Below are 19,309 nucleotides of genomic sequence, written 5' to 3' on the forward strand. Positions count from 1 at the left end.
CTAACTCAGCGCTTCGACGACGACTAGGAGCTCAAAGGCTCGCGTTTCTGAGGGGCTGAGATCGCAGGTGGCAGACTTCTATGATGAAGGAATTTCAAAGGTTGTGCACCGGTACGATAAGTGTCTCAATTTGTTTGGCGACTACGTAGAAAAGTAGTATTTTAGTTGCTCTTTCAGATGTATGTAATACAAATTTGGTATTGTATTTATTTTTAGTTTTATTTAAAAACGTTCCTTACTTTCTGAAATGGCCCTCGTAGTAATGTTTTTTTGCATAATTCTTTTCCAACCGTCCTTCTAATGTGTATTTTATGTTTGTGCCTGTAATGTCAACCAAGCGCATTTACTTCAGGTATTCTCTGTCTTAGGATACATTTATGCCAGATAAAATACTGATACGTATTAGCATAACCTTAAATTTTAATCATAACATTTTTCTTTTAGTTCATTAACGATTTATTTCAAAACCTGCCTCGTTGTATACTGTTGTAGCTTTATTTAATACACGCTGTCCATATTCGTGACTGAATGTTGTTTGATTATCGCTTTCCCATAACTTTCAAGTAAACAGTTTCACCATAAATTAGATCTACTGCAGGTACTGAATGGGAAATTAGACTGTAAGTTAACCTGTCCGTACAATAGCACTGTACAATCTCCTGCGGCACTGCTCTAATCGGTGACATTATTCACTATATAACGCTGCAACTGGAATGTAGGGATAAATAGGTTAACGGCAAAATCAGCTTATTAATTTGTTAAACTAAATAAGAAACAAGTATGTTAACAAGCTGAAAGAAAATATTTTAATAACTGAATATGAGAAAATTCACAATTGAAAGTGTATAGTATTAAGTTATAGTAAAGATTACGATTTACTAAAGTGTACATAGTATGAGTTTTATGCTGTTTTCTGTACACATTTCTGATAGTATTTAGAATATTTATGTTAGATTCGAGGGGATTATGAGATTATTCCAAGATTAGTGTAAATTCAATTTTAAATCAATTTTACGTTATAGCATAATCCAGTTGAGAAAAGTAAGAAGGTTTTACTACCCTATGTGTATGCTCCACTAAGACTTCATTGTAAAAAAACTTACTACTATAATCTAAGTCTCGCCAAGATGAAATAAAAAATCCAAGTAACAAATTTCAAACTGAAGTATTTGTAAAACCGCTAACTACCAACAAATTACCCAATAAAACACTGTAAATGTGACCAGTTATAAAGTAAATACAACATTATCTCCGAGAACCCACATTATAGCAGATTTGTCGTCCAAATGGCCCATTTTGGTTGTTTTCGCTGATTCTTATCCGGCGTATTAGCTTATACAGCGGGAGAATTTAAAGAATTTGCGGAACTAGTGATTTATTTAATGATATTGTGTGTATCGTAATTTCTAGATGGGTAGTTTTGTTTTCTTTAGACAACTCAAATACACGTTATGAATTGTTTTAATTCCCCAGCTAAATCTGTAATAAGTAGGACACACTCCAGCGGTTTTGTGTCATAATGCCTTTTTAAGCCAAACAAGGGACTATTTTTTAATTTTTTTTATTAATTGATATACTACGAAAATGATTTTACGCCGCACTACATTATTTTGACGAACTTCCCACGCAAGGATTTAGTCCAGAAAACAGCTGTTTGCCGCCAGCTTATTCAAATGGGGTTTCATTGCGTACTACTGTTCTGCAATGAGTTTTACCGGACACCAATCAGCTGATTATACTGTAATTGCGTGGCAATTAGTGGTTATAAACAAAAACATAACCTCTCTCAGAGGTTATGACTAGTGATTTTTAGTCCTTTAGTAGGTGGAAATATATAAGGATTTGTACGAAATAAGTAGTATGGCGTAAACTGTCGTACGTAACTCGTCCAAAATGTGTGTACCGGACTCGCATGGTAATCCCGTACTCGACTTTGTCTCGCTCGGGAACGACCACACTCGTCCGGTAAACACTTATTTTCAGGACTAGTAACGTAATATACTATTTCATCATACTGCAGCAAAAACATCTGTTTTTAATGCTTGCGTTATGGGTCTAAAAGTAGCATTACTTAAAGTAGCATTTTACTCTCTAAGTAGTAAAAATCATTTTTAGTCTTTAGGGAGTCAAAACTAGCAGTTGTAAAAAATGTAAATTTCGTTTGTGGCAATCGTATTGACCGAAATTATTTATTGATAGATTTATTAGGTAAGGTTTAGCCTATTGTTGTCGATCGCGTGTCATATCGATGGTATAATGTACTGTAACATAATCTTAATAGACTAATAGGATAGGCCTTTTAGACTTTTACCTGGGCAAAATTAATAACAAAGCAAAACCAACTGGAATGTGTTAGGCATACTTCCCTTAACATTTTGTGAAAATTCCCAACTTTTCCCACTGTAGGAAAATCCGCCATCTTGGAAAATGGCGGACAATCTGTAAAACACTGCAAGGTTCCACTTAAAAACTTATTGTTCCCAAACCATTCCATCTAGAAAAGTCAAATTAGTCTTAGATTCTTCGGCATAATATTATCTACAAGAAAATACCATATTAAATAATAGTAATACGATTGTTAATAGTGAAAAAAACAAATTAAACTTTAAAATATGTAAAAAATAAGACATATTCTTACTTTTTGGGGGTTTTCGCCATTATTATTGAGGAAATGCAGATTTTACCTGCAACAAACATGTAGAGCTTTAAATTCCGCTTCATTTCCATATATAACATAACAATGTTTGAGCAATATTGACGTAAACGGCGAGTGTCAAAGTACACTCTCATGTAACGCACCTGTGGGACCAAAATGCATATAGTGTGGTTATATGGTTGTATAAAGTGGCAGAATACTTCAGTTCTGGAGGGGAACATGCAACTTGAGGTGGTAGCATAGTATAGAAGTCCCTGAACGTAAAACTGCCCAGACCCCAATTTTTTAAGACTTCGGTCGTCCGTAATGACGTCATCAAGATGGCGACTGTAAAAGGATGCTGGGTCGCCATGAATCGGTTATAACCTCCAATTGCCTGAACCGATTTTAATGAAATTTGGCATACAAGTGCTTGAATACATTATCTGAGCCCAGGTTGTCTGTCAATGGTCGAGTTTGATTAATTCGTTTCATAATGGCGGCCGTTAATAATTAAAATAATACAAATGTATCAGTTTTTTGTGTTTTCAACTCCCTCCAGAGATCTGCATCAACCAATTAATTTTCCTTGCAATCACAGGTTGTGATGCCGTCTCTACTTTTCATGGAATTGGTTCCCCCACCACAGCAAACCTGCAGACCAAGTGAGTTCCATTTGCCTATTTTGATATTCAATTCAATCTATTTCAATAACATTCGTTTTCATGAGTACCTAGGTTTGCTGCTACAGGGAGAGTTATAAAGTGAGTTTTTATTAATATAATAATAGCTTAGTTTAAAATAAATAAATTTGCCCAGTTTCATCAAAATATATCTCCAACCAAGCAAACTAAAACAGTTTATTTATTATCTGTAAGAATAATTTTAAATTTACAATTCTTTGAATTATCTCCGTAACTAATACCTGTACAAAAATACAACAGTATACAAAATTATTTATTTGCCTAAGCTCTTCACAATTTTTTAGAGATAAATTAGGGATTTCTATGTTTTGATGGTCAAAAATGAGAAAAACCAATTTTCACCCCATAAATCCCCCCAACCACCCTATTCCCATGGTTTTGGAGTTCCCATGGTCCGGCCAAGCTGGTTCGTGAACTTATTCGAAGAAACGTAGGTTTACACGTTTCTACAAAATTTCATCGAAATCGGATCATTTTTGTGTGATTTATTGTGCTAACGGACACACACATAAACAGGGTGAACAAAAACACCTACATACCAATTTTAGGGAAAATAATTACCTTGGTACAATTCAAAATTTCAAAATGGCGGGCATTTTATTTTTAAAATCAAAATTACTGAAAATGGCAGATTTTATGAAAAAGTGTCAAGAAAACTTTTGGTTAGCATTTAAATTTCCTATCAAACTACTTCCAGTTCAAAACGATTGAATAAAAATAATTTAAATATTAAGACTTTTAGTTGTAAATTGAAGAACACCTGGCTAGCTTAGCCTCAATCCGACTATATTTACAACTAAAAATCGTGATATATCAGTCATTTCTCTTAAGATTATTTTGAACTTGGTATCGTTTGATAGGGAATTTTAAATGTTAAACAGAAGTGTCCTTGACACTTTTTCATAAAATCTTCAATTTTCAATAATTTATTATTCAAAAATTAAAAGAACGCCATTTTAAATTTTTGAATTGGACCAAGGTAATTTTATTACCTAAAATTGGCATATTCTACCTTTACAAACATAGCAAGTTTCATAAAGTTCAGTCAAAATAATCCAAAGATAAAAATTGTAGGCTAATAACAAATTACAAAACAGTGGATATGTGAACGAAACTATGCTTTTCTTATTTTGGCACAAGGGATCAATTTGTAAATTTTGTTCCTACCCTTTTTGAACACGCTGTTTGTATAAATGTGTGTCCGTTAGGAAAAATTATCCGATTTTGATAACATTTGTACAAACGTGTAAACCTACGTTTCTTCGAACAAGTTCGCGAACCAGCGTGATCGGACCATGGGAACGGGGTTTTAGGCGGGATTTAAGGGTTAAAAATTGGGGTTTCTTATGTTTAAACCTCAAAACATGACATTCTCCAATTTATCTTTAAACAATTCCAAGATCTTGAAAAAACCTAAAATAATTTAGTATATTGAAGTGTATTTGTACGGTTATAAGTTACGGAGAAAGTTCAATTTTTTAAATTATTCCCATGTTATTCTTACGGAGAATACATAAACTGTTGTAGTATGCTTGTTTATGAATATATTTTTATGAAACTTGGCAAATGTATTTATTTTAAACTTTGCTACTATTATATAAATAAAAAAACTTGCTTTAATACTCTCCCTGTAGCAGCAAACCCAGGTACTCACGAAGTCTAATGTTATTGAAATAGATTTAATTTAAAATCAAATCAGGCAAATAGAAACTCACTTAAGTCTACAGGTTTGCTGTGGTGGGGGTATTTTGCCAATTCCATGAAATTTAGAGACGGCATCACATCCTGTGATTGCAAGGAAAATTAATAGGTTGATGCAGATCTCTGGAGGGAGTTGAAAACACAAAAAAACCGAAACATTTGTATTAATTTAATTATTAACGGCCGCCATTTTGAAACGACTTAATCAAACTCGACCATTGACAACCTGGGCTGAGATAATGTATTCAAGCACTTGTATGCCAAATTTCATTAAAATCGGTTCAGGCAATTGGGTGTTATAACCGATTCATGGCGACCCAGCATCCTTTTACAGTCGCCATCTTGATGACGTCATTACGGACGACCGAAGTCTTTAAAAATTGGGGTCTGGGCAGTTTTACGTTCAGGGACTTCTATACTATGCTACCACCTCAAGTTGCATGTTCCCCGCCAACTTACTTAAAACTGGAATTTCCTGCTGAAGATGACCTGCTAGTGCGGCTTGTGTACCATTTCTTTTTGTAACCCTATCTTTTTGCTATCCATTTTTTCTTACAATACAAATGTAAATATTCAATACAAATTTGTAAAATCTATATGTATAAAATAGGCAAGCAGGATTTTTGTCGGCAGAACTTTTCAGTGGTTTCTCATCCGATTTTTTTGGTTTAAGGCTCGTTGGAAAGATCTCATTCAGTAGATGTCATAAGGTCTTGCATGTTGAAAAAATCGCCTGGGCTCCGTCCCAGTGGCTTTTAAAGTTTCCAAATTATCATTATTTGTTTACATTAGATTAAGCTCAGCTGGACAATTTAACTGCTGTTAATATTTTAAAAATTACAATTGAAGGAAACGCGCCTGTGTACACACGTTTACTGACTTAGTTGAAATGAAACATTTACCGATTTGAATGTGGGCTTGCGTTCGTATGATAATGGAAAAGGCAAGAAACCGAGGCAGTTTGATATATTTCACCGCAACATTTTTTTTATATTCTAAGTAAATAAAATTGTGACAGACAGATAATGCAGGAAGTCGGGTAGTACTTGGACAATTTTAATGCTATATAAAAAAAGACTGCATTTTGTAAACATATTGGTAACAACGGTGGTACCATGTAAGCTACAGTATCAATGATGAAGATAAACATGGACAACAATATGGGGCTATGGGTGAGTCAGGAAACATTTCTAGAAAACACTAAATCAAGGCTAGCTTTCGAAAAATTATACAACATTTACAAGAAATGTTTGTTATATCGAACTGTTATGAACAGTGTAAGTATTTCGATTGGTTACATAAGCTTTTAGTTGAATCTCATAAAAAATTATGACTGTTATTAATTTTAAAATAATAACTCCTGTAATTCAGGTACTTGAAAATTGCTTGATTTCGAGCAACAGGTACTCTAGTTTTAATAAAATACGTTATTATCTTGCCTTGGATTTTTATTTTCTTAAAAAAAAGATCACTACTAATGCTTGGACTATTGCTATGAATTCTGATTCTTTCCCTTCTGATATTCCCCTTCTTCTTATAGTAGTGTGTAGAACTATTTACACTTCTTTCACTGGACTACTTTTTATAAGTGCACATGGCATCCACGCCAAGCAGAACGCTAGACTTAATCGAAGTTGTAGGAACAACTGGGTTCATTTTGATGGTTGTTGGAGATGTTGCAAAGGATGTCTCAGTACAGTAAGAACAATCTGTCTGGGCGGTTCCTTCACTACTAGCCATCCCCCGTCCACCTCTTCTAGCCATAAAGAGCTGAACCACCCTCGAGCTTTGTAGGCCAGATGTTTTTTGAAATTACCAATAAACACTCCCTGCTACTCCACGCGCCAAGACTAATAGCTTTGACTAACTTTGAGGAGTAGTTGGATAAGAGGCGGTCGTTAACGTTTCTTCAGGTTCAATATAATTGTTCATCTGACTTAATAAGGATAATGCATCCTTGATTTCAAAACTCAGAAAATGTTGTTCATTTTTTGACCATGTTTCTTTTCCATTGGATACAACACTTGCAACGAATACTCTCAAAACTCAATCTACTCCCCATACCTGCTCCAAAATCAAAATCCACAGAAACCGCGCAGCCGCACCAAACACCGCCGTCAGAACAGGAACCATGATGGGAGGCATTGCTGGTTTAAGCCTCTAAATGTTTTATGAAGAAATTATTATAGTTGATGATAATTGTAAGATCTCTTTCTTAAAAGTGTGTTGTATCTATGGATACAAAATTTTTGTTGTATTAGCGAATTTCCCATATAGGGAATAAGCTATTACCGTAGGTCTCATTGTAAGACCTAGACCCGGGACCGATTTACTTTTTCGTTTTGAGGCCCCCAGAGGCCAAAAACACCATCCGTTCAAATTCATATATATATATTTATATATGTGTCCGTTAGCGCGATAACTCGAGCAAAATTGATCCGATTTTGATGAAATTTGGTACAAACGTGTAAACGTACATTTATTTGAACGAGTTCGCGAACCAGCATAATCGGACCATGGGATCAGGGGTTTATGGGGGGTTTTATGGGGTAAAAATGGGTTTTTCTCATTTTTGACCATAAAAACTTAAAATTTCTAAATTTCTCTCTAGACCATTTTGAAGAGCTTAAAAAAACAAATAATTTAGTATATTGAAGTGTTTTTGAATGTATTGTATAATAATTAGATTCAAATCAAAAGATAGGTACATTATTTTATTCAATCCATTCTATTTACAAAATTGGTAAACATAAACAATCAATTAATGAACACATGTTTAAAACTATACATCAATTCTCCCCCCTTAGTGTAAGGGAAGTATTTGGTCTGAGTGACGAGTCCAAGTGAGTCCAGTGTCTGTCTTGACTTTAAACATAACATTTCCTGTTCTTGAAATTATTTTCCCTTCCTTCCATTTTACTTTTGAGGAATAATTTCTTACCAGTACTCTCTGTCCCACCTGAAAATTTCTTTTCAGCTTGTGTTCCGACATAGTCTTTTTATTCCATTCAACTTTATCTGCCATCACGTTAAGTTTCGTTCTTATGTCTCTGCCAAACATTAACACATAAGCGGAGAGTCCTGTAGAGTTTGGAGCTTTGCGTAACTGAGTTACGAGAAGATCTATTTTATGCTGCAAGTCTCCCTTGTCTTCACTCATGGCAGCCAATGATTTCTTAACAGTTTGGACAAATCTTTCAGCTTGGCCATTGCTTGATGGGTGAAAAGGTGCACAAGTCCTATGGCAAATTCCATTATTGCTTAGAAACCTTTGAAAAAGTGCACTCGTAAATTGGGAGCCGTTGTCTGTTACTATCATAACTGGCAGTCCAAAAGTTGAAAATAAGTGACTTAAATTTCGAATGCACCAGTCTGAAGAAGTGTTTTTTGTATGTATAACCTCCAACCATTTTGTATGGGCGTCTATAATTATGAAGAAATAATTTCCATTTACGCGTCCACAAAAATCCAAATGTAAGCGATGCCAGGGAGCTGTAGGTTCTTCCCAAGGGTGATGGTTTAATTTAGATGGTTCATTTCTTTTCTGTTTGCATTTGTCACAGTTATTAACCAAGTTTTCAATATCATTATCCAAGTTTTTCCAATATACATAACTTCGCGCCATGGCCTTCATTTTCGACATGCCTAAATGCCCAATGTGTAGTTCCTTGAGAACTTCTTTCTGCAATGTGTTAGGTATTACAACTCGACTACCTCTAAAGATGCAACCTTTATGTAAACTTAAATCATTATTTCGGAAACCAACCTTTTCCAGATTTTCTCCATTTTCTAGTGCTGTAACTATTGTAGCTAGTACAGAGTCTTTCTTTGTATGCTGTGCAAGTGTACATTGTGTGAGAGGAAGAATTGCTATTTGATTCATTTGGAATTTGGAATACAAGTCTTCATCATCTTGAGTTTGTTCAACTGGAAAACGAGACAAGAAATCTGCGTTACAGTGGTCTGAAGTTCTTCTATACTCAATTGTATAATCAAACCCAGCAAGGAAAAGTGAGTAGTTCAATAAACGAGTAGCTGACATTGCCGGTAAGCATTTTGATGGATGGAATATGGAAACAAGAGGTTTGTGGTCCGTCTGAAGAACAAACTTTCGTCCATAGCAATAAGCAAAGAATTTCTTTACCCCCCCAGTAAATTGCTGTAGCTTCTTTGTCTATTTGACTGTACTGTTTTTCACTTTTTGATAAAGATCGGGAAGCAAAAGCTATGGGTTGTTCCGACCCATCAGGAAACTTATGGGAAATTACTGCTCCCAATCCATAAGGAGATGCGTCAGTTGAGAGTATTAGAGGAAGTTTTGGATTGTAGTGTGCTAGAGTGTTGTCATTGGCTATGTGCTTTTTAACATTGATAAAGCTGTTTTCACATTCTTGTGACCATTCAAATCGCTGTCCTTTCTGTAGTAACTTATTCAATGGATATAGCTTTTCGGCCAGTCTTGGTATGAATTTGTTGTAGTAATTGGCCATGCCAATGAAAGATCGTAGTTGATTCACATTTCTAGGTTTTTCTGCCTCGATAATTGCTTTGACCTTTTCTGAGTTTTTCTTCAGCCCGTTTTCATCAATTGTATGTCCCAAGTATGTTATTCTTTGTTGAAAGAATTTACATTTGTCAAAATTTAATTTCAAGTTATGCGCTCTAAGTTTTTCTAGGACAGTTTTTAATCTCTCTAGTGTACTCTTGTAATCTGTACCTTGAATGATTATATCATCGAAAAAGCACTTAACTCCATCAGTCCCTTGCAGTACCTTATCCATGAATCTTTGCCGCAGTGCTGGTGCTACTTTCACTCCAAACATCAACCTGTTTACTTTATACAAACCTTTCTGAGTGCTTATTGTTTGTAGCAGAGCACTTTCAGAGTCCATTGGCATGTGTAAGTAAGCATTACTAACATCGAGTGTGCAGAAAAATTTACCTCCATTCATCTCAGCAAAGATGTCCTCAATTCTTTGTATTGGATACTTCTCATCACGGATAACTTTATTCAACGTAGTCTTGTAATCTGCACATATTCGTACCGAACCATTAGGTTTTACTACTGGCACAATTGGCGTACCCCATTCTGAGTTTTCAATCTTTGTAATAATACCAGCTTTTTCCAGTCGATCGAGTTCTTCTTCCACCTTTTGTTTAATAGCATAGGGCACTTGCCTCGGCTTCACAAATATTGGACCACAGTCTTCTTTTAGATTCAGGTGTCCTTTTTCATTTGGAATGCAACCAATTTCCTTACTGAATATATCTGAATAACTGTCAAGAACTTGTGTCAACTCAGATGAGTTTTGATTCAACATTCTAATATCACCAATTTCTAAATTGACTTCTCTTATCCAGTCTCTACCAAATATTGGTTCAACATCTTGGTCGATAATAAATAGTTTTCCGAAGTAAATCTTTTCTTTGTACTGAAACCTAACATATACTACGCCCTTAGTTTGTATGATTTCACCTGTATATGTGCGAAGCTGTACATGTGATTTGAACATTCTTTTATTGATATCTAATCTCTTATAGTCCTCAAATGAGATTGAAGATAGCGCTGCTCCTGTATCAAGTTCCATAGATAATGGTTTTCCTTCAATTTCTATTTTCATAATGAACTTATCACTGTTATTTACTTGAAGTTTATAAGAATTGTAGGTAGTATGATCTAACTGTTTTTCAATCTCTCTGTCCTCTAGTTGGTCAATTCGTTGTTTTCTTGGTCCTCCCATACATACCTTTGCAATATGCCCTACTTTGTTACATAAATTGCAAAATTCATTTCTAAACTTACATGTATTTGCTCTATGGTCTTTATCTCCACACCGATAACACCGTCCTTGTAGACCTGAAAACTTTGAACGGGAAGGAGAATATTGGTCTTTGTTTGTTGCCTGTACAGCGTTCTTATTCCCAGAGTATCTGTCCCATTTTCTTGTCTGATTCTCTACAACCTTGAGCACTGGAACTGCTGGTGGTGCTGTGTGAGCAGTCATCATGCTGCTTTCAGTTCTCGAAGCTTCCAGTGATGTTGCAAGTTCAAGTGCTTCCTTAAAAGTAGTTACAATTTTCTTCTGTAAAAGTTGTCCTTTAATATCATGGTCGTGAAGTCCTCTTACCAATTGCATGCGTAATAACATATCAGTTACTGACTTTCCACAATCACAGTTAAACTGACAATCTTTAGACAGTTTCTTCAATTCCATAGCGAATTCGATGATTGACTCATTCGGTTGTTGTACTCTACACACAAAGCGATGTTGTAATGTTAATACACTTGGTAATGGTTCCAAATGGTCTTTTAAAACAGTAACAACATTTTCATAGTTCATCTTGTAAGGGTCATCAGGGGCAACTATGTCTAGAAGCCGTTCATGTAGTTTAGGTGAAAGTGCATGTAGTAAACTACAAAGCTTTGTTTTCTCTTCATTTACATCTTTAAGTACCAGAAAATTTTCAAATCTTTTAATGAAATTCCTAAAAGATTCCTCTTCGTCGTATGGAACAAAACTAATGTTTGATGTTGTGCTTGGTTCCTTGTTATGTGGATTTGCTGCTGTAGGCTCTGTATTATTGTGTCGTGTCTTTTCATTTCTCAATACTGCTTCTAAAACAATGTACATTTCTTCTGTCTCACTTCTGTACGAGGCTAGATCATCTTGTTCTTCATCTTCAGTGGCTAGTTCAATTTTGGTTTGTGCATCTCCAAATTGTTTCCAATACGATCTTAAACTGTCTAACCTCACCTCTATCTCTGCACTTGTCATTTTATCAGTTGCTTTATTTTCTATAATTAGTTTAAATGCTTTGGAAATTTGCCTTTTTGCAACTGATCTCAACTTCTTTATATTTCCTATTTCCGTCATCCTCGTCGCCATTTATTGTATAATAATTAGATTCAAATCAAAAGATAGGTACATTATTTTATTCAATCCATTCTATTTACAAAATTGGTAAACATAAACAATCAATTAATGAACACATGTTTAAAACTATACATCAGAATGTTCATTGACTACGGAGAAAATTTAAAAAATTTTAAATTTAAAATTCCCATGTTATTCTTATGGAGAATAAATAAACTGTTTTAGTTTGCTTGTTTGTGGATATATTTTAATCAAATTTGGCAATTTGGTTTATTTCATACTAAGCTATCAAGATTTCAATTCAAAAAACACATCTCAACATCTTCCCCATAGCAGCAAACCTAACTACTCACTAAAATTAATGTTATTTAAATAAGAAATAAATCTGAAAATTTATAGGGAATATTTTAGTAGAAATCAAGCCGGGTAAATGGAAATTCGCTTAGTATGCAGGTTTGCTGCGACGGGGGTATTTTATTTTGATCGATCAACTAAGCAACTAATTGTTGTTAATTGTTATAGTTGTTATGTTGTTAAGTGTTTTTATATCTGTGTTGTTAATTGGAGATGATAGCTCTTGTATAATTGAAATTAGTGGATTTTAAGATGTTTCATTGAATTCATCTGTAATACAAAATTATGGAATACAAAAATACCTTTTTTTAAATACACTCTAGTTTGTAGCTCATATTGATTTTTTTTAGGAGGGACTATTCATTAATTATTATTTAACTATGATAACTAAACTGCAGTACCCATTTATTTTCTCTCTTATCTCTTACTTTCAAGATCTGTTTATTTTCCCAGGAAAAGAATAAAGATGAACAGGTTAATCTTAAGTCACAGCTAACGAAAGCTTGCCCCGCCAGAACTGAAGTATTCTGCCACTTTGTAGAACCATACAACCACACTATATACATTTTGGTCCCACAGGTGCGTTACATGAGAGTGTACTTTGACACTCGCCGTTTACGTCAATATTGCTCAAACATTGTTATATTATATATGGAAATGAAGCGGAATTTAAGGCTCTACATGTTTGTTGCAGGTAAAATCTGCATTTACTCAATAATAATGGCGAAAACCCAAAAAAAGTTAGGTTAGTCTAATTTTATTTACATATTTTAAAATTTAATTTGTTTTTTCACTATTAAAAGTCATATTACTATTATTTAATATGATATTTTCTTGTAGATAATATTATGCCGAATAATTTAAGACTAACTACACTTTTCTAGATGAAATTGTTTGGGAACAATAAGTTTTTAAGTGGAACCTTGCAGTGTTTATAGATTGTCCGCCATTTTCCAAGATGGCGGATTTTGCTACAGTGGGAAAAGTTGGGAATTTTCACAAAATGTTAAGGGAAGCATGCCTAACACATTCCAGTTGGTTATTATTAATTTTGTTATTAATTTTGCCGAGGTCAGGCCTAGTTTTATGCTACTGGTCTTAGACTATAAATGATTGAATCACTTACTCAACAGCTGCTTATTTGCATTAGCAGAATTGAAAACAAGCTGGAAGTTGTTTTGAGAGGTTATCTTTACATAAAAATTATTTAGTTTTCTAGCTTAGTTTGTTAATTAATGATGCAATATGACGAAAAATATAGTTCACCACACGGGCAAAAAGTGACTTTTTAACGCTCGCTCATTGTCCTACCTCGGCTTCGCCTCGATCGTAAAACTTTACCTAGGGTCAAAAAGAGTCACTTTAGGCCCTAGTGATGAAATCTATAATACATATTAAAACGAAACGGGATTTTTTATTTCACGATTCTAAATCAACCACTTGACGGATTTTCATGCTTTTTGCGTTGAAAGAAAGATAATTTTGAGAACTAGGAAATGTCAAAGCCATAATTTTAGTTTAGGGTTTCAGTTTTTTAGAAATAAGGTTTTAATTTTTGAGTGGAGCGAGCGAAGCTCTTATACGTCGACTTTTATGCATTTTGAAATACGCAAACTCCTCCTAGACGGCTGAATCAATCGTTTTCAAATTTTGCATGGTGATAAAGACCATATCGGTGAGTGCCAACATCTATATGGCGTTAAAAAAGTCTCTCAGGAATCCGCCCCACTGGGTCTCAAAGTTTCAATGTAATCCTTATGGAAGCAGTATTTGACACAAATACAAAGACATATGATCAGCTTTTGACTTTTGAATGCAGTAGATAAATAAATAGCTGATAGCATTATTCCACAGATATTAGAACATAAACGGTGGTATGGATCATAAATATTATTAAATGAAGACACTAGCTTGAGGTCCGTGACGTAGGAAGTGGTGAAGGAAGTAGTAAAGGTGAGCAGTCTGGAGTGCATAAATCTTCACCAGCGCTGTTTAAGACGATTGGATTTAGGTAGGTATCTGCATTCCTAAAATTCTATGGGAAGAGAGGAAAACGGGTCCGTGACGTAGGAAGTGGTGAAGGAAGTAGTCAAGGCGATCTGCCCGGAGTGTGGGAACTGTTTATGACGATTAGATTAAGGTATCTGCATTCCTAAAATTCTATGGGAAGGGAGGAAAACGGGTCCGCGACGTAGGAAGTGGTGAAGGAAATAGTCAAGGCGAGCTGTCCGGAGTGTGAAACTGTTTATGACTATTCGGTTAAGGTATCTACAATCCTAAAATGCTTTGGGACGGGAGGAAAACAGGTCCGCGATGTACAAAGTGGTGAAGAAAGTAGTCAAGGCGAGCTGCCTGGAGTGTGGGATCTGTTTATGACCAATAGATTAAGGTATTTGCATTCCAATAATGCTAAGGGAAGGGAGGTAAACAGGTCCGTGACGTAGGAAGTGATGAAGGAAGCAGTAAATGCGAGTTTTTCGGAGGGTGGGAACTGTTTATGACGATTAGATTAAGGATCTTGGTATCTACAATCTTAAAATGCTATGGGAAGAGAGGGAAACAGGTCTGCGACGTGAGAAGAGGTGAAGAAAGAAGTAAGGTGAGCAGTGTGGAATGTGGGAACTGGAAACCGTTTGTAGCAGTTAGATTAATGTATCTGCAATGCTGAAATGCTATGAGAAGGGATGGAAGCTTGCCCACGACATAGAAAATGGCGAAAGAAGTAGTAAAGGCTAGCAGTGCGGGGTGTGGGCAATGTTTGTGGCAATTAGATTAACGTATCTAAAATACTAAAATGCTATGGAAAGTGATGAAAACAGGTCCACGATGTAGGAAGTGGCCTAGGAATTAGTAAAGTATGAACATATTGTGAGAACCGTCTGTGGCAGTTAGATTAATGTATCTTCAATCCTATGCTATGAGAAGGGAAGGAAACAGGCCCTACGACGTAGGAAGTGGTGAAGGAAGTAGTAAAGGCTGGCATTGCAGAGTGAGGGAACCGTTTGGGCAGTTAGATAAATGTATCTAATACTTAAATGCTATGAGAAGGGAAGGAAACAGGTCTATGACGTAGGAAATGGTGAAGGAAGTAGTAAGGCTTGCAGTGCAGAGTGTGGGAACTGTCTTTGGCAATTACATTAATGTATCTGCAATCCTAAAATGCTATGGGAAGAGAGGGAAACAGTTCCACTACGTAGGGGGTGGTGAAGGAAGTAGTAATGGTGGGCAGTGTTGAGTGTGGGAATGGATTAATGTATCTGCAATTCTAAAATGCTATGGGAAGAGACTGTAGACTGAAGGTTAAAATGATTATGAAGCACGAATCGTTACATATTTCGATACGTATTCAATCGTTTACAATAGAAATTTACAACTGAGTTGACAACAGCTGAGTTTTACTCCATAGAGGCTTAAACGAATTTTATTCCCTAAAGAATAAAAATGCTACTTTAGACTCGCAACGCATGCACCAATGACGACTGTTTTTACTGCAGTATGACAAAAACAATATAATATGAACCCTTGATGACTCCGCTCAATTTTGTGGATGCATCTGCGAACGCCACCTAGTTTTAAAGTCTAGCAGCCGACGCTAGCAATTTAAAGTATTTCAATGCTGGTTTAACTAACAGCTGGTTTATAACTGTCATTGAAATGTTTATGTTGCGAGTTGTTTGTTTGCAAAAATATTGTTCGTTGGTGTTTGCCTACATACTATTTCACTTTAAAATGTAGGTAGTTTTCCCCTTCCGCGAAGGATCTGCGTTATCAGGAAATTTGTTATTTTGAACTAAACATCTCAAACGCTTGCGTTTAATCAAGTTTTGTCGTAAATTCAATCTATGTAAGTATTTAGTTTATGCATTGCAAAACTCAACTCATATTTTTTCAGCAGTTTATCGCTTAATTGTTTAAGATATAAGTGGTTTACGTGTTGATACTTCTTTTGCTGTATGTTTGAATGTGAGTATGTCAGCATACTAACATTTTTGTTAGTAATGAAAACGTCAATCGGTGTAGTAGGTCTCTATAAAACTGTCAAATAAACTGCAGGGTGCAGCAGAAACCATAGTCGACTCATACCATACCAACTATCCCCGTAGTGCTGATGATTCAGAAACTTAAGCACTGACCAAAGAACAGAAAAACCTTAATGCTGGGTTAGATAATAAAGTGCAGAGAAAATATACAGACCAGTTCAAGATAACGGCCCGGAGGTCGAAATAAAAAAGTACAGAGAGCTAAGATAAATGAGTTAACACCCAAATATAGAGATGCTTTCCAGAAGTAGGTAAAGCTTGGATGGACAAGCTGTGCATAAATTTTTAAAAAGTATATTCCAAGGAGTACCACCAACGGACGGGAAATATCAAGTTATGAGATGCATCCTCGGACTGGGATCTAAATTTTGAAGAGGCAGGTGATAGAAGAGAATCCTCATAAAAGTTTCAGTGGTCACGGAGGTATTATAAGTTACGGTAAGTACATAAGTAGTACAGTATGCAATTGGAGGTGGCATGTAAACTACTCTACTCAAAACCAGTGTGAATCGGTCGCCAATCCACTCAAGATTTTTCAAATCGACACAAATGCTATTTTATGGTAAACTTATCGGATTTAAAATGCATATCGCCATATTTTAGGTCTATATTCGAATGGAATAAATAGGTGGTCATGTTACATTTGTTTATGAGGTGATCTTCCCCATTAAAACTGCCAGAATTTGTGTCTATGCGTGTAAACTAGATGTTCTGAATTATTCCGTTTTAGTTGACAACTCGATTCCCGTACGTAGGACGGGCCACCAGCTCGTATACAAGTAAAAACAAAAAATGTATAGAAAGCAATAGCGTACTCAGCTGATGTTAGCGGAGTTGATAGTTGATCGATCTAAAAATGTAATAAATAAGTAAGAGAGATTACTAATTCAGTATTAGTATTTTGTATGTCATCGTATAATCTAAAGCTTTCTCTGATATTTATGTAATGCTTGTTTTTACGATTCGATGGTGATCGGCTCTTTATAATTGGTGGTTTAATATTTCCCCGGTCAATTATTTATGAGAGACTAGCAGAGTACCCGACCTTCGTCTGGGGATGATGTATGTTTAAATGGTGATTTTTGAGATCTGAAATGAAAAAAACAGTGTAAAATAAGATTCAATTCAAATAAATGTAACTATCAAAAACTTTTAACTTACTAATTAGGCCTACATAAAAAACATTTTCAAACAATGAAACAAATAAAAAACTCAAAGCTTTTACTTACTTTTAAATGATAAAATAAAACATTGACAAACAATAATTTACAACATCTGGTTAATATTACGGTTTGAATGAAAAGAAACATGTGATCTTGCTCCTAAAAAGCATTGCCCACTTAGCATTGATTATAAAAGTATATCATTATATACTATGTGAACAATCAAAAACATTAACACTCTTACTAATAAAACAAACAGAAATATACTTAGCCCTACTATTAAAAATAAATGTTATAGCTCCTACTATTCATACACCAAAGGCAAGTGCATATACAACTTAGTATTTTATTGTTATTTTTAAATTGGAATATTTGTATATCAGCTTAGAATTAGGAAATTTAACGTCATTCAAACAATGTTTATGTCGAGGGTAGGTCAAGTAAGAGGAACTTGGTTGAAAATATACATGTAATGACCATGAAACGCTTGTAAAAAGTTATTCATTATTAGAATAGAATGTGAAATCTATAGGAAGTGTCAAAAGTTATACTATAGATTGGTAGTAGCTACCTCTGGATTAGAAAACATCAAAACTAATCTATGGGTAGTAATATGAAATTATGATTTTAAAATTTGTGAAAAGGCAAATGGTGTGAACAATATTAGTCTCAAAATGACAAAAATATACTTACAATTAATTATCTCCTTGAGAAAAAAAGTTTCAATTTTTAAGGTGTTTGCCCTACTCTAAACACATGTTAATTGTTCAAAAATTTTGAAATGAAGTAAATGTGAACTTTATAATTTCACTATTTTTTACACCAAAATCTTTTAATACAATTATTTACATTAGCGAAATTTTTAATAATTAATTAGGGTTAGCTACAGCAACAGATATACAATCTCACTTATTTCATAAAATCAATTATCAATGAACCATCAAATATAAGAATAAATAAACATGTCACATGATTGTGGAGAATATTATATGCCTACTAGCTGACCCGGCGAACTTCGTATCGCCTAAGTTATAGGTTTCCCCTAAGACAGACCGATGGAAAGAAAGTACCGTTACGTTTAATTTTCAAGATGATCTCGTTCGCATCGCTCAATCACGTCCTGGTTGAAGTTCGTTCGCTACGCTCACTCACCTTTGGGTTGAAGCTCGTTCGCTACGCTCACTCACCTTTAGGTTGGAGCTCGTTCGCTGCGCTCACTTGCCTTCAGGTTAGCTCGTTCGCTACGCTAACTCGCCTCCAGGTTGAAGTTCGTTCGCTACGCTCACTCACCTTTGGTTTGGAGCTCGTTCGCTACGCTCACTCACCTTTAGGTTGGAGCTCGTTCGCTGCGCTCACTTGCCTTCAGGTTAGCTCGTTCGCTACGCTAACTCGCCTCCAGGTTGAAGTTCGTTCGCTACGCTCACTCACCTTTTGGTTGCAAATTAGCTGTTGTCATAAATGTAAAAGAAATAATAGTGCTGCACCCTGTTGGTAATCCTTGTAACTTTAATGCTATTGAACATCATAGAACAGAACCAACTTGTTTAATTGAAACAGCTGTTAAGATTCATTAATTCCATTTCTCATAAGGTTAACATGGGAAACTCCAGAGCCACTGGGGCGGAGCCCTTTTAAGAATTTCGAAACGGGAAATAGTTTACGTCCGATTCGCATACCTACAGAATTTACACACCAAATTTCATAACGATCGGTGAAGTCGTTCCGGAGGAGTTTGCAGACAAACACTGTGACACGAGAATTTTATATATTAGATTTATAAACGAGTTGTGGAATTGTGAATTAATGTGGTTTGACAGTTCAGCTTGTTTAAATTTGG

The sequence above is a fragment of the Macrosteles quadrilineatus genome, unplaced genomic scaffold, assembly GCF_028750875.1.
Source record: "Macrosteles quadrilineatus isolate MER2022 unplaced genomic scaffold, UCM_ALF_1.0 Scaffold_9__3_contigs__length_116548681, whole genome shotgun sequence".
Taxonomy (NCBI): domain Eukaryota; kingdom Metazoa; phylum Arthropoda; class Insecta; order Hemiptera; family Cicadellidae; genus Macrosteles; species Macrosteles quadrilineatus.